Raw genomic sequence first — 18,299 nt, 5'->3', positions numbered from 1 at the left:
ATTGGGCCTTAGCTTTTTGGAGTGAACTGAGCTTTGGGCTCAGTTGGCTGGGCCTTTAGATTAGCTAGGCTTTAGGTCTTAACCTGAACTGTGGTCTGGGCCTAGGAGAGGAAGCAGCAGCAGCAGTGGTGACTTCTGCAGCATCAGAAGCAGTGGTGCACAGCAGCTGCACAAGCAGTGGAAGGGGGGCAGCAAGCCAAGGGGAAGACAAGGCAGCAGAACAAGGCAAGGAAGAAAGAGAGGCAGTGATGAAGCAAAGACAATGCAATAAATAAAATGTAAAGAAGCAAAGGCAATGAAGAAAATTAAACAAGACAATGACTAAACAGCAAAGAATTAAACAACAACAATGGAAGTGAACCAAGGCCTAAGCCAAGGGCAGGGGAGATGGTGAAGCTAACAGTGATGACAATGCAAGGCCAAGGCAGTGGCTCTAGGCATACAAATGGAATGGAAAGAGAATTAGCTTGCTATGAGCACTAATTTCTCCCATTGCTCAATCAAAACAATGCATCCTAAGCATACAAATGGAATGGAAAGAGAATTAGCTTGCTATGAGCACTAATTTCTCCCATTGCTCAATCAAATCAGTGCACTGAGGTTTCTAGCCTAACATTCCACTAAACATGTATCACATAACAGGTACATTAACATTACATGGAACACAAACATCAACAGGAACATGCACTAGGAAAATTGAAGAAACTAAACATCACAGTGAACTAACATTAACAGCAGCTTAACATGAACAACAATTTGAACAGAACACATACATGATTAAACAGGAGCAGTGCATGAAACAGCACAAATTGAAGAAAAAAAAACATTAACAGAACATAACAGTTCTGGACACTGGCTATTCCAGCATAAGCCAATTTCACACCCAACACCTTCTATTTATACAAGCAAGCAAAAAAACTAAAAATCCCCAAAATATCAGAGAATTAGGGTTTCACCAAAAAGTGAAATTGACTCACCTAACCTACTGATAGCAGCCCTAATACGTCAACCCATGCCTCTTATTCTTCTCCTGATGCAACCCATGCCTTCAATTTGTACATGCAAGCTCAATCCCAAAAATCCCCAAATTAACAGTAAAATTAGGGTTTTGATTTTTTTACTCACCAACTGTGATGAGACGAATCAATCGTCTACCCATGCTTCTTATTCGTATTCTCATGCTCCCCACGCCTCCAATTGTTGCTTTAACACCACTTATATCCCCAATTTCTCACCTAGGGTTTCAGTGAGAAGAGAGATGAGAAATTGGAGAAATTAGTGGTTGATAAAGAGATAGCACGTGATGGTGATGATGGGCTTAGGTTTAGGGTTGGTTTGGTGGCGTAGGGAGTGGTGGTGGCGAGGTCAGAGCAGGTGGAGAAGGTGGTGGTGGCTCTGCTCAGGGTATGGAGGAGATGTCGATGGAAGAAGGGGAAGGGGATGTTTGGTATGTGTATAGGTATCGGGTGCTCGGGTGTTGGGCGGTTGTAGCAAATTGGATGAACAACGAGGATGAGCCGTGGGATGTGGAGATGGTTGGTAGATCTAACGGTGAGATGAGAGACGAATCGATGCAACCGTTGGATTTTGAAACACAACGAAGTCAACGGTGTTAGATGATGTTAGGTACTGTAGTGTAGATCGGGAGTATCTAGTTTTGATGCACAGGCATAGAAGCGATCGTTGGATTCAACTACAATCTAATCTGAAGGCTTGGAATTTAGGCGCTGTGGGGTTTGTCAGAGACTTCAGATTTTGATGCTCTACGAAGGAGCGACCGTAGGATTTCGATGTAGTCCCATCTAACGGCTGAGAATGGAGGCGGTTATGGATATAGAAAATGGGTTTGGGTAAGGGTTTTGGGCCTTGGGTATGCCAAGCCCATATCTTCTTTAAGAACAATTCTTCCTTCTTGAGCCCATTCCTAGCTTTTTGGACGTGCGCTCCATTCTTTGCGGCTTCCTTGCGTAATTTCTTCCGGCTTTTCACTACTTTTCTGCTCCGCAAATCATCCAGACTTTATTTGGTACCTAAAAATGCAAAATTAATTAAGAAAAATATTTATTCTTGAAAACAATGAAAATACAGAATATGGGATAAAATGAAGAATTAATGCACAAAAGATGAGTTAAATGCCAAGAAAAATATATAGAAATATGCACTTTTTAGCACTCATCACCTACTTTCTTGCCTAAGTCACAAATTGAGACTCTTCCACCCAACCTAGATTTGGTTTGTAACAAAACTGTAAAACCATCTTTTCTAAGAGTACCTAATCTAGGATTGGAACTGTGTGCTTCCCAAGTCCTCTTGGACTATTTTGCAACTAAATATAATACCTTCAATGAGACACAGTTGGAGTTTACTCATGTCTCTCCATCTATCCCTAACAAAGTTCACTTTGAACTAGATCTTGTGCATGATGCACCCCTGAAATTGTTAGATTTCATGCCCAAAAGTATATCTGTTGAAAAATCTAGGTTTGGGGGTAACACATTTTGTTTTGCAGCCTCACTTGCACTTCTATCCTGTTATAATTGTGTGAGGCTACTAAAATCTTTACATACTGTCTTTTGGGTTGATCCTCAACTCTTTCGAATGTTAATGTATGGTGAATTCTTTTTGTGTATAATCCAGTAGGTAATTTTCTATATTGAGTCAGTTGAGTCTTCTTTTATCTTGCATATATTGTGCTAATCCAATATAATCTCAGCTGAAAATGTTGGATTCTAGCCTTGAATAATGAAGCTCTAATCTTGCTTTCGCCGACATCCGGTAATCTCTTCCCTTTTCTCTACTCAGCGTAGTTCTCATGGTATGCTGATGTTCAAATTCTTATCATCTTTTGAAACATTGAGGACAATGTTAGATTTAGGTTTGGGGGAGTATTTTGCATATAGAGTTTTTAGTCTTTTGCATTAAAAAAAAATTCAAAAATTTTGTAAATACTTGCATAAAACCTCCAACTTTTAAAGATTTCAGATTCACTAGCATGCTTCTAGCTATGTTTACATAGAGAGTCTAACCGAAATAACTGAACTTGGAAAAACTAGAGAACACAATCGGGTTTCTTAGTTGTTAGAGCGTTGAAGTTGGATTTAACCATGCCGGTGGGAAAATTAGGTGTTGCAAAGATATTTGGTAGTAGAATTGTAATCACCCTTAGTGGAGACTACCTATTTTACATCAAGCGAGGCATCGACCTTCATTTTTTATGACTATATAAAACAGTTCTTTTAGAATGTGTGTCACCGTACGTAAATTCCGGGTAGGAATGGTGAGCTACCCAACCTCGCACCACTTTCAGCACTATTTTTGATCTCTTGAGTGCTAATTTTGTCAATCATGAGGGTGACGTCCAAAGATGAAAACTCCTTCTTGTAGTTTGATTTGCAGTTAGCACCATTCTCTCTCACTCGACAACATCAACAGATCCATAGAAACACATCATCATCAACGAGCAAAGCAATGTCAGATTCTATGCGTAAAGTTGAAATAGTCGAAGGTTTACATGCAACGATTCAAGGAAAAGTAAAAAGTTCCTATTCAAAGTGAAGATACAGTACAAAGAGCAGAATTCTATACACATTTGAAGAGGTAGTTTACAAGAGCAAAGAAAACAGAAAAAGATGAGAATTAGTGAAGTTCATAAAATCAAGACAATACAGGTTGTGAAGAATTAAGTGATAAAGTCCTCCTCCGTGGCTTTAGTAGTTTCATTATTATTTTGTTATTTTCAGTTTGTGTTAAAAAAAATATATATATATTTATTACAGTTTGTTTTTAGTTTTGTTTAATAAACACCATGGTAAAGAAGAAGAATTTAAGAGGAAAATTCAAGCAACAAGAAAATTGAAGAGAAAAATCAGAAATTGTCAAGGTTCTACGAAGTTCAAAAGTTCATCATCAACAGTCGAAGACCGAAGATTGAAGACGTTTCTATGGATGTTGTGAGAGTGGTGTTGATCGCCGATCAGATGTGAAAGGTAAGTAAGTACTCCCATCCTTGCTAATGATTGATTTCCTTTCTTAGAGATCATCAGAAAAATATTCTTCTTCCCACAATTTTGTGGAGTCTCCAGAAATTATTTTGGAAGGTTTTCCTTCCCACCATTCAAGGTGTGCAAGATTTCACTCTTTACTCCTGCCTGCACACCAGAGAGACTAAACAAAGTGGTCTTTTTAAGTGAAATTATCATAAAACCTTATTGGTGAGGCAGAAGTCGAGGCTTGTGATCACTCTCGAACCCAAATTCTTTCATATGGTGTGGTTACTTCTCGCTCAACTTTTAAGGATGAGAATGCGTTCTTTGGTATAACTTCTTATTACTAGCATGCAGAAACTCTATGTCCTCATAGCTCCTTGGATACTTGGGACTCTATTACGCTCTGAAGTTGGAGAATGTTTTGTGGGTACATCTCTGATAGGCCCTCACGAGACTACAACTCGTCCACTAGGGACACCTAGGGGTTTAAAGGCTTAGTGCATACGCTAAATGCATTCGATAGACCAGCGACAGTGGTATAGTTAGGATTTCTTAATTTTTGTTTCACTTGAGGACAAGTAAAATTCAGGTTTGGGGGTATTTTATGAGTGCCAAATATTACATATTTCTATACCTTTTTATTGGCAATCAACTCATCTTTTGCGCTTTAAAATCATATATTATACCAAATTCGGTATTTCCTTTGTTTTCAAGAATAAATACTTGTACTAATTAATTTTGTGTTTTTAGGTATTAAATAAAGCTTGGATGAATTGCAAATCCAAAAGAGCAGAGAATTGGTGATATTAGAAGAAAGACAACAAAGCTCCCGCTAGAAGGCAGTGAAGAATGTTGTTTGCACCTCATCCGCAAGTGAGGAATATTGTTTGCAAGACCTTAAACTAAAAGTGGGCTTGAGACTTTTATCTTTGAAGAAGACATGGGCCTAGAAGTGGTAAAACCCAAGATCCAAACCCGCTACCATGTCTGAGCCATCAGATTTGATAGAGCTGCACAACATCCAATAACAACATATTCATGTGGTACATCAACAATTGCTGCATCCGCCTAACACCCTAGCTCCTACTATTGTTCTCCTACTCGAGTAGAACCAAACACTCCTCTCCATTTCGTTCTCATCTTCTCCACCATCTGCAAGACCGTCATCTCACCTTCACCTCCATCGCTCCATCAGTCACTTCCATCCCCGACCACTTCTGAGCTCAGCCAACCTATCAACCACCCTATACAACCAATCAAACTCCTAGCCTCTATTTATCTCCATCATAGCTTCTTTTCCATAACAGTAACCCTAAAAGCTATGATTGGGAGGGATAGAGTTAGGGTTATCTTCAATAGCAAAAGCAAACATCAAATCAAGAGTTGCGGAGTTGAATTGCAAAAGGTGTTTGTCAAAAAACGTGTTTTGGGTGAGTGGGTGTTCCCTAATTATCAAATTCTAAGTAATTGAGTGAAAATTGTGTATAAATAGAGAAGGAAGTGTGGTGTAAAATTCATGCCCGGATTAGCAGGTGCACCAAGCAGTAGTTCATGTTTGATTTTATTGTCTCCATGATGTTCTAATTTCATAGTTAGGATTTAGATGAAACCATTAATCTATTGCTAAGTTTGGTTCATGTATTGATATTGTTTTTGCTGTGCTATAATGTTTTGATAAGTATAATCTGAGCCTTCAGCATTTTGCTCTCACAACGTATGCCATGTATCCATTGTAGTTAGAATAACACTATGTTGATTATGCTACAACTCATGCTTAATTGATTGTTGTTCGATCCTTTGACTAGTTGTGCCTTAATCAGACAGTTATTACTTTGGAGGGATACCTTAGTTGCGATTAGGATATCCATATCAGGGTTGTTTAATTATCTAAGTGATTGATCTGCGGTTAGTTTTTTTTGTGAGAGGGCAACTAATACTAGGATTAGGAATCATCTTAGTGACACTAAACCATCCTCATGAAACTTCCCCGGATAGGCGGAAGACCACCGGTATTCAAGACAAGAATATTATTGAGACTGAATTGGCTTAGTGTAGGTTAAGCAGTGGATTCGACTGCCCTAGCATCTTATTTATTTGCTTGTAAATTACGTTTTGCTTTCATTTTTGTTATTTCAGTCACTACCATCGCCTTTGTCGTATCGACGCAAAACCACCCCTTGTTGTTACTCTCAGTTTGAATCAGTATAGAAAGACCATAGCTTCAACTTACACCCACCTTGTCCCTGAGGATCGACCAGTATTTGCCTTGTCTACAATAGGATGTTGTGCACTTGCAGTCATTGTAGGTACTGTTTAATAGCCTACCACACATCTAATTGTTTGATGTTTCAATTGTAGGTGACAGCTAATGTAAGAACAATCCTGATAGTAGTATTTAACTACATGACTGAATGTCTATGTATAATCTATACCATCTAGCTGATATACCCCTTTGCAACTAGCCTAGACTTAAATATATCTACAGTTCCATCTGCCTTTAGCTTAACTTATATACCCATTTACAACCCAGAATATTCATACCAGGTGTAGGCTTGACCAAATCCCATGTTCCATTATTATCCAAAGCAGTTTTATCTTCCTTCATAGAAACTAACCATTTTGGATTCTTAGCAGCCTCTTTAAACGTTTTGGGCTCAGGGTTACTAGTAAGAAGATAAGCAAAGGCAAAACAAATTGGATGCATAAGAGAGACATGAGCAATATGATCAGAAATTTTTTTTGGTTTTGAAATTCCATTGCTAGATCTAGTGACAATAGAATTAGAAGGAGATGATGTATAAACTGAGATGCATTCTTCAACAAGAGAAGAAGAAGAATTTGAAGATGAGAAATAAAAATTAGACTCATCAAAAATGACATGACGAGAAATATGTGTTTTCCTAGAAATGGGATTGAAGCACTTATAACCTTTATGAAGTAAGCTATAACCAATAAACACTCACATTTTTACAGATTTAGGTGACAGCTTATCTGCTCTAGAGTGACCTAAGAAAGGATAACATACATAACCAAAATTTTTTAAGAGAAAATAATTTGGAGCAGAGTTAAACAAAACTTCAAAGGAACTTTTATAATTCAAGAGTTTAGTGGGAGTAATATTAATGAGATGAGAAGCAGTAGAAAAAACATCAAACGAAAATTCTTTAGGATAAGAAGCTTTGAACAAAAGTGAATTGCCCATTGCAGTGATATGGCGATGCTTTCGTTCAGCAAGGCCATTTTGTTCAGGTGTCTTAGGACAGGATATTCTAAGTTGAATTCCATGAGACACAAGAAAAGATTTAAAAGGACCTTTCACTAACTCAGATGCACGAGAACCAGAACCAGAGCTCGTCTTCCAGTAGCAAGTACCCGGTCCGGGCAGAGATAAGCCGCCTAACGACCTTATCTCCAGAGATGCGGCTAAAGTTTTTACACCGGATGCCTGCAGGCCTAGGCGGAACCCACCCGAAGGTAAGGAATAATCCTTAACACATCTTGTGTCCTGTTCGCTTTCGGTACAGAGGGTGTAGCGGGCATCACTTCAGTGGGATTACGCGTTCGCGACCATTCAGTGATGTATCCACATATTCCATGTCCCGGCTGCAGGGCTACTGGGGGGTCTCCCTCATTCATGATCCCGCTAGCTGCAGAGTTACTGGCGGGGTCTCCCCCATTCACAATTCTGTTATGTTTGTTTACGTGTTCACGGTTTAAACAATCCTACTAATAGAAGAGACATAAAATCGATAGTAATAGGGCCAGCTCACGTACCTCGTGTATATACCTCTCGCACGTGGATCGCTGCTTTCCACGCCCTTCCGTCCAATGCCAACTCTCTGTCCAAGCCTCGGTCAGTCAGGTATCGCTTTATCAATTCATCCCAAGTGAGTTTCGGTCATCCCGGACGCTTCATTCTTCCTTACGGCCGTGTGATGCGTCCTAAAGGAACTGGGGCGTCAGGTGGTCTTCGTTGGAGATGCCCGAACCAGCGTAGCCGGTGTAGTGCCAGTATATCCTTCACTGATGCTACAACAAGTCTCCCACGGACACAGTCATTTCTGATTTTATCGCGCCTTGTGTGCCCACATGCCCATCTTAGCATCCGCATTTCTGTCACCTGGATTGCCTAGAGGTGCGCGCTTCTAGTTTCCCAGCATTCAGCTCCGTACAACATCGCTGGTATTATTGCTGTCCTGTAGAATTTTCCTTTAAGTTTAATTGGGACCTTACGATCACAGAGGACTCCAATCGCCAGTCTCCATTTATCCCATCCTGACTACGATCTGTGTTTAATGTCCTCCTTTATTTCCCCATCACTCTGGATCACAGATCCCAGATATCGAAAGGATTCTTTCCTTGGTACGATCTGGCCATCCAGACGTAGTTCTCCATCATCTCTCCCGGTTTCGTCAAAAGCGCACTTCAGATACTCAGTCTTTGTTCTACTGAGTCTAAATCCCTTCGATTCCAGAGTCTGGCGCCACATCTCCAGCTTATCTTCGACCTCTTGCTTGGACTCCCCAGTAAGTGCTACATCATCCGCAAAGAGCATGCACCAAGGGATCTCCCCCTGTATATCCTTTGTAACTTGGTCCAGTACTAGCGCAAACAGATATGGGCTCAAAGCTGACCCTTGGTGTAGTTCGATGTTGATAGGGAAGTCATCCGAGACACCGCCACACGTCCTGACCCCTGTGACCGCTCCCTCATACATATCCTTGATGAGGGATATATATTTAGGTGGTACCCGCTTCTGCTCGAGTTCCCACCATATTACCTCCCGTGGGACTTTGTCATGGGCCTTTTACAGGTTTACGAACACCATATGCAGGTTACGCATTTGTTTTCGATACCGTTCCATCATGTGTCTAACCAGGAAAATCGCTTCAGTGGTAGATCTCCCCGGCATAAACCCAAACTAATTCTTCGAAACACTCGATTTCCCTCGTAACCGACGGTCGATAACACGTTCCCAGAGTTTCATTGTGTGGCTCATAAGTTTGATGCCCCTATAATTAGTACAACTCTGGATGTCTCCTTTATTCTTAAAGATCGACACGATGACGCTTCTTTGCCACTCGTTCGACATCTTCTTCGCCACTCGTGCACCATCAGTTTGAAAAGAATTTTTTTTGTGGAAAATAGGTTCTCAGTAAGGCTTTTAAAATGAGAGAAACATTGTACATCATCAGACTTTTGTTGCATTGAATAGACCCAATTAAATCTACTATAATCATCAATGAATACAATGTAATACCTATATCCAAGCAAAGAAGAAACATGGGAAGGTCCCCACACATTAATGAGTGCCAAATATCGTATATATTTGCACCTTTTTATTGGCATTTAACTCATCATTTGTGCACTAACGCTCCATTTTATCCCATATTCTGTGTTTTCGTTGTTTTCAAGAATAAATACTTTTCTCAATTAATTTTGCATTTTTAGGTACTAAATAAAGTCTGGTTAACTCACGGAGCGAAAAGAGCAAAGAAACGGCAAAGACTCCCGCAAAAAGGAAGCGAATAATGATGTTTGCAAGAGCCGGATCAACTAGAAGTGGGCTTGAAGAGGAAGAATTGTCCTTAAAGAAGATATGGGCTTGGCATACCCAAGGCCCAAAACCCTTACCCAAATTCATTTCCAATATCCATACCCATTTCCATGAGAGCCGTCAGATTGGATCCATCACATCATCCAACGTTCGCCTCATCACCGAGCATCAAATCTTGAAGCTACTGTCAAACATCATAGTACCTAACTCCAATCTAAGCCGTCAGAATTGTTGTATCACGCATCCAATGGTCGCTGCAAGCTTTTTCCATCTTAGCCGTTCGATTCAATCCAGATGTGATCATCCAACGTATCATCTTCGCTGGACATCGAATTTTCTACACCCGCTCAACACCCTAGCACCAAATATCTTCTCTCAAAACCATCGAATTCTCCTCTTCTTCCCAAATTTCTCCATCTTCATCCCATACCCTGTCTCTGCCGCAGACACCACCTCTGTCATCACCACTATCTCTGCCGCAGACACCACCTATGCCATCACCACCACCTCTGCCACAGCCACCCTATGACTTCCATAACCACTCTAACGAAACACCACCTTACCCTATATCTCTAGCCACTTATTTCACCAATTTCCCCTCTATCCATCTTTGAAACCCTGGGTGGGAAATTGGTAAAATAGGTGAGTCTATAGAAGTGATTGAAGACAGGAGAGGGAGCAGGAAGAACAGAGAAAGAATGGGTCGACGCTATAGGTAAGGATTATCCCATCCAATCAAGTAAAAATTGTAACCCTAGTTTACTGTTTCCATTTGGGGATTTGTAAGAACCCTAATTTTGTATTTTGGGGTATAAATAGAGATGGGGGTTAGTGTTGTTGGGGTAAGCCTGGGTTAGCCAAAGCAAAGCCATTAGAGGCCTGGACTAGCCAGTGCCCTCAATGTTACTGTCATGTTGATGTTCCATGTAGTGTTAATGTTCAACTCTCTATTTCAGTTATCATTTAGTTACAATATGTTCTAATTTGCTTGCTGAGGTTTCAATGAAACCCTAATATTGATGTGTGTTCATTTTGATAGTATTGCTCTTGGATGTTTATAATTCTTATGAAAGATTCAACTTAGTGCATCATCATCTTGCTCTCACATTGTATGTCATGCATACCTTGTAGTTAGGTTTACACCATGATGATTGAACTACAACTCATGCTCAAACAGGTCATCTTTGATCCTTAGACTAGTTGTACTTGACTTAGACAATTAGTACTTTGGAGAAAAGCCTTAGTTGTGCTTGGTCTTTCTAGTGGGGAAACCCCTCAGATATAGTGCAGACTAAGATCTTACCCCTTATCTGCTATAGGGACAAGAATGGTGCAGTCAGTGGAAGGCATAGTACAAGATTAGTGGTGGATTTTCTAACCTCAGTTCACTCATCTCTCTGTTTAACTTGCTTACTGCCTGTGTTACTGCCTCTTTTTGTTGTTGTTGCTCTTACTTTTACTGTCTTGCATTTTACTTCACCACTTGTTTACCGCCTTGCCTTTGGTCACTGCCTTTGTTCTCTGTTAAGCTTAGAAAACAGTTTAGGAACTTCTCTAACTTCAAACACACACACTAGTCCATGTTGGATCGACCCGTATTTGCACATTCTACAACACGACACCGTGCACTTGCGGTTTAACATGTAGGCTTTATCTTGCTTTTATTTTCTGTCATCTTTCCTATCCTACCACACATCACAGTGAATAAGTGAAAGTGGAATGAGATATTGAGAGGTTGATGAAGAAAAGGGTAGTCTTTTACTTTTTGAAAGTTGACAGGATTCACACAAAGAGGATGAAGGATATGAACTTAGAACAATATGAGGTGAATCATGCAAAATTTTAACAATGTGATCAGATGGGTGACCTAATCTATCATGCCACACAGTAGGAGAAGCAGATAAAGTGGAGGTTAATGAATAATGAGGAGATGAAAATTTATGAAGATTTGAAATGGGGTACAAATTATTGATCATAGTACCCTGAGCCAAAATATTATCATGTTTTATATCCCTAATTTCATAGCCATATGGGTAAAATTTGAAGTAACAATTGTTATCTCTAGTAAACCTAGCAACAGATAACAAATTATGTTTCATCATAGGAACATGTAGAACATTCTTCAACATTAAATAAGTAGTTGGTGTAGATAAAGTTGAAATTCCAGTCAAGTAGATTGATAAAGACTTACCATTTCCAACCATAACTTTTTCCTTGCCAGCATAAGGAGAAGCATTTTACATTAAGTTTTGATCTCCAGTCATGTGTGTCGTAGCACCAGAATCAGATAGCCAAGTAGAACCAGAAGCACCAGAACTTGAAGAAGGATCACTCATTGTAGGATTGTGCATTTTCATGCTATAAAAAGCTTAATCCATAGTAGTTATATTTGCAGAAACATCCATATACTGAAAACCATCTTCTTCAGAAGCAAGATGAGCAGAGTGATTGTTGTTTTGCATATCTACAATAACACCTTTTGCAAAGTGACAAAATTTTCTACATATTTGACAATCAACTTTGGAAAAATCAATTTGAGTTCTTCGACCACTAAAAATTTGGAGCACCACCCATGTTTGTAGATCCACCAGAATAGCCACCAGTGTAACCACCTTGTGAATGTGAATTTGAAGATGAACCAGATTGAAATTGAATATTCACAAAATTACTAGGATTGAATTTGTTTTTATTACCACCACCAAAGTTATTGCCATTTCGACCATAAAATGCTGAAGGATGTTGTTGATCAAAATTACTAGACATATCTTGTTCTTGATCAAGTAACCACTGCTCATGATTCAATAGGCAAGGTTTTAGCTCAGCAAATGTGAAAGGTGTTTCCCTATTGTTTGCAGAGATGACAAAATTATCATATGTTCTTCCTAAACCATTAAGAACATACATAGTAAGATCTGCTTCACTGACTCGTTCACCAATTGCCGCAAGAGAATCAAACAGAGTTTTAATAGTTTGTAGGTAAACAAGAATTGACAAATTTCCTTTTTCTAATACCACTCAACTGATTACGAAGCATATTTCTACGAGCAAAAAATTGATTTCTAAAGCTAGTCTCCAAGTAAATCCATATTTCCCTAGCTGAAGAGAGACCAAGAATATCACTTGAGATAGTATCTGTGAATGTAGCCTTGAAACAACTTACAACAAACCGATCAACCTTGCGCCAATATAGCCATATAGGGTTGATAACGACAGATCCATCAACAATTATTTCTCGAGATGGTTCATGAATTTCACCATCAACATAACCAACCAATCGACCGATATTAAGATAGTTTCGAATTGATCTCTCCAGATCAAGTAATTATCAGGACCTAGTTTAGCAGAAACAAAATTAGTAATATTGGTGAAAGGTAAAGAGAACTGGAGAGGCGAATCTGATTGATTTGCAGCGGAAGAATTTAATTGCGTTCCCCATGGATTTTGAGTAAAGTTGTTGATGTTATTGTTGTTAACATTATTGAGATTGTGTTGTGCCATACTTCGAGTAGTTTCCATTGAAGAATGAGATGAAGAAACAACGAATTTTGATGAAGAAAACCAGATCTAAATCAAGAAAATCAAGAATTGAATTTGTGAAGAAAATCAGATATTTAATTGATAAAAAACAACACAAGTATTGAATTGATGATAATGTTTGATTGATTTGATGATGTTTAATTGATTTATGAATGTGAAAATGATGAAGAACAATTGGATCGATCTTTGGTGTATGATACCATGGAAGAATGGCACATGAAATGATATTCAATTATTTAGAAATGTTTTCAGATAAACTGATACAAACTGTCTCAGACAGTATTAATATGAGAGAAAGAGAGAGATACGGCTGTCACAGTTGTACTGGTGAGAACATACCAATCAAGTCAAGTTAGCAGACCTTGACTTGACACACAATATTTCTAACAATTACATAACCAGATTTCTTCTTCATAACCTTCAATCGAGAGCAGCAGCAAAATCCACGGAAACCCTAACTTTGAATCGAACTAGAGCTCCATTTTCTTCTCAGCTTATCAACAACACCACCAACAGAACCAAAGCCTCTCTCAATCTCTTCCATTATTTCTTTTAATGGCTGCAGTTCTTCCTTGATTTCTTCTTCATTAAATATCATCATTTCCTGAATCGACTGCACTTTAATCTTCATTAAATGCTCGGCTCAAGACCCCTTCGAATTCTCTGAGTTTATGCTCTTGATTTTTTTGTCTATTTCGGAGTAACAACAACAGCAGCCGCTGCTTTTTCTCCTTCTCAATTTCAGGGCAGCATAATAACAATGATTGACCGAGAGAAAGAGAACTCTCGATTTATGGTTGTGTAGGCTAGTGGATATTGCCACCCTAGTGAGGTAGATAAGGGAAAACCAATAATTTCCCTAAATACATGCTAATTATATAAGGGCCACCAAGGTCTGCCCCTTGCTTCTATAGACTAAGCTGCAGTGGTTGTCCCTGTCGTTGGCTTGGCTCGGCTCCGCTCTCAATAGCAATTGCATATGAAATGACACTTTTTCCCTTTACGCTCCAAATAGAAGTTTTCTACTTCTTTTGCTCATGGTGACTCCAAAGTACCCATAACACTTGTAAGAGCATTGTTCGGTCGAACTCGCAAGCGTTGTTATCTCAAGCTTGTTTGTCAAATTTAGTTGTCAAAACTATATGTCTTGATTTTTAGTATACTTATAGCTAAGTCTCGGACTAGGATAGTTAAGTGTAATTGAGCTCCAGACTCCACCGCGATCATCTTACGAAGACGAAGAACTACTCAAGGAACCAGTGGAACTTCATCCGACTACAAGGTATGTGGAGACTTCAACTTATCTATCACTCAAAAGTCTATCTTCTCTATCTCCTACTCTTGAGACAAAAGTCGTATAAGTATGATAGTTTTCATACATACACATTTGTTATTTCGAGCCGAATTTATCTCGCCTATCTATTTCTCGAAATATGTGTTGGTAAGCTTTCGCTTTAACCATTTTCATCTTTACCCGTGACGAAAGTCATGATGACGTTTCAATCTCTTGAAAATTGCTTTGATGACGATAGTTGTGAATAACGACTATTATAACATTATAGAAGAATGTTTCAATGATTGAAATGTAGAGTTGAGATTATGTAACCATCTATGGATATAAGCATATATAGTGTGTTCGCACATTAGTGTATAAATCCATGTACCAGAATCCAAGTGTGTGCATATGTGTGCATACGGAATTGGTAAAGGAGACAGGTTGGGTACGCGTACCCGTACGCGTACTGGCGGAACTTTTCCTCCCGGAAAATTCTGCTGAGTTTGTAGTTTACAAACTAGTAAACCATTCACCTTAGGTGCGAAACTTTTCTACCCGAAAAATTATGCTGAGTTTGGAAACCAAAACTAACTCAATCTGGTTGCTAAGGTACATACCCGTACGCGTACCCAAGCTGGTTATTTTCTCAAATTGGAAGTTCATGACTTAAACAAATAAATTATAAAGAATGCAATATTTGCAAACCGTGGCTATATTGTTCATGAATTGATTAAAATGAATCAATCTGATTTTGTTTCAATTGTGTCCATGTATAAAGACCTAAGCAATTGAACAACTCTTCAACTAGTTCTTTTGAAGTCATTTGAACTAGTTGTGAAGAAGATGAATACGGTTAATATGAAAGTGCTCATATGGCTAACCATTGGTTAACTATTTGTGAACCAACTAAGTGTACACGTTTAGGTACGGTTACTCAAACCTAAATGAAATACATTTCATTTGTGTATGACAAGCTAAGTTTCGATCTAACGGTTGAAAGATATTAGCTTGTATCTAATCAGGTTTTCATCTAACGGTGAATATTGAATGCTTTGTTACCAAGCTAACATTGATTGCAAACCCTGATTTGAAAACTATATAAAGGAGAACTCTAGCAACTAGAAAAACTAATCCCCACACCCTGTGTGATACTAGTTGGTTTAGCTAGAGTCGATTCTCCTTTAACCTTAGGTTTCTTCTCGAGACCCTGTAGGTTAACGACTTAAAGACTTCATTGGGATTGTGATAGCCAGACGAAACTACTTCTCTTGTAGTTTAGCGATCTGATCTTGCCATTTTCTATCGTACAAGTTCAATTGAAAGAATTGACTTGAGATTATATCTCTGATAGGGCAAGATAAAAAGAAATCACAAACATCTTCGTCTCATCGTTTGTAATTCCGCAATATCTTGTTTCGCTACCATACGATTAAATTATTGTGAGGTGATTGATAATTCTAGGTTGTTCTTCGAGAATATAAGTTCGGGTTATCGATTAGTTCCTGTTCACCTTGATTTTATCAAAAGACGGAACAAAACTCGTATGTTTATCTGTGGGAGACAGATTTATCTATTACCCTATACTTTTCTGGGTGATACAGATTTGTTTATTCAAGTCTTCGACTTTGGGTCGTAGCAACTCTTGGTTGTGGGTGAGATCAGCTAAGGGAATCAAGTGTGTAGTATCCTGCTAGGATCATAGACGTAAGGAGCGCAACTGTACCTTGAATCAGTGTGAGATTGATTGGGGTACAACTATAGTCCAGACCGAAGTTAGTTTGTAGTAGGCTAGTGTCTGTAGCGGCTTAATATAGTGTGGTGTTCAATCTGGACTAAGTCCCGGGGTTTTCTGCATTTGCGATTTCCTCGTTAACAAAACTTCTGGTGTCTGTGTTATTTCTATTCCGCATTATATTTTGTTATATAATTGAAATATCACGGGTTGTGCGTTGTATCGATCAATTGTGAAATCCAACCTTTGGTTGTTGATTGGAAATTGATTGATCCTTGGATATTGGTCTTTGGTACCATCCAAGTTTATATCTCTTGTATTTAATTAAGACTCGCAGATTTGCTTGAGTATAGATTAAATCAAGAGATTGAGATATTAATTTCTTGATATACTTTTTATTAAGATTGAGTCTGACTGTCTAGTTGATTCTCTTAAAAGTATACTAGAGTTACTCCATACAGATTGCTAATAGAAATATTGGGTGAGGTTGTTAGACCCCCGCATTTTCAACACTCAAAACCAAACATAAGATACATAATTTACAAGAATACTTACAAAGAAAGCATAAAGAATAGATAAATATCAAGGTGTTTTAGACACCTATCACAAGGTATAACCGATCTTAACCTATATTGAGAATCAAGGTAGAACCGGTCATAACCCATATCTAGTGACATGGTATAACCGATCCTAACTAGTATTAGGAAGCAAGGTATAACCGGTCATAACCTATATTGGAAGTCATGGTATAACCAGTCCTAACTTAGTTTGGGAGTCATGGTAGAACCGGTCCCTAGAGCAAAACCGAGTTTCCAATATTCACATATTTTTTTATGTTGTGCGTGAACTTGGAATCAGGGTTTGCTAAGATAGGAAATTTCTAGATTTGGACATTATTTGAACATATGCATAACTCTTATCATTAATTGTTCAAAGATATTCCTTAATGCTCAAGGTGATCCCAAACCGAAATATTGAAAAGCATTAATTATGATTTCGATTTTATATATGTTTGTGCCGTGTATTTTATATACGGAGAGCCCGTAATCAAGCCCGTCTGGCCGGCCCGTGACAGAAGATTCCAGAAGTTTCCTGAAGTCTTGTTGCGCAAGTTGCTTGCACATCAAGTTTGTATCAGAATTAGGGTTACATAATTTTTATAAACATATGTATCCTAAACCCTAAGAGGACATGGAATCCTAGGTTAGCTAACCACACAATAAATATTGTAATATCATATCAATACAATACTCTCCCTATGGGATTCCTTCGTGGATGTAGGCACAACTTGCCGAACCACGTTAAATTCTTGTCTTCTTATTTATTTTCTAACGTCTTCAAACCCTAATTTACTTAATCATCATCAAATTATCGTGTTTAGTGCCTAGAATTAATTTTGGGTACAAACAATATGTTTTAATTATCAGCAATTAAAGCACATACTCTAAGAAATTTCTATCAGTTAATGTGTTAAACAAATAATAAAAATTTTCTATCAGAGATTTTGGAAATATTGTTTGATATTAATTGGAAATAGGAAAACTGAAATTAGGTACTTTATTGCATATCTTGAGAATATTTTCGGTTTTTGAAAATTTTTTTTTGTCCAAACAACCTTGGTCTATAAATACCTAAGTTTGAATCTTACAAACTATCCTAAGATCCAGGCAAACTTCATTCGTGTTGTTTATGGTGAAGTCGTCTATCTGGAGAGGAAAGTATCCTAATTAGGCGAAATCTCTTACGACCGCTCGTTTAAAGACTTTTGTGGGATCAAGAAGCTCTACGAGTACCGTTGGTGGGAAACTAGATAATTGCATTGTTATTTTAGTTTTCGATTATTGATTTGATTGACTAACGATTGTTGAAACTTTGATTGCACCTAGTTTGATTATTCTTAAGAGCCTTCTCTTCTGACATGAGGATCACTCAAACTAGATCAAAGTATCGACAGGATCTTTAGAATTGTTTTTAGATCTAAATACATCTAGTAGTAATACATTGTTAACAGACTCTGTTTTGTGCGTGATTGATCACAAGAGGATTCAAATTTTGTTGTGCAGGTAATCTAAGAAGGCAACAGAATATTTGTCTAATTAGTTTTCGTATCTTGTGAATTTTGTGCACACATCTTGATCGGCCGGGATCCAATTAGATCTTGTTTATCTTTGACATACTTGTGATTATCTAGTTGATAAGATCGACATCACT

This window comes from Papaver somniferum, chromosome 1 (genome assembly GCF_003573695.1).
Source record: "Papaver somniferum cultivar HN1 chromosome 1, ASM357369v1, whole genome shotgun sequence".
NCBI lineage: Eukaryota > Viridiplantae > Streptophyta > Magnoliopsida > Ranunculales > Papaveraceae > Papaver > Papaver somniferum.
This window is presented reverse-complemented; position numbering follows the sequence as displayed.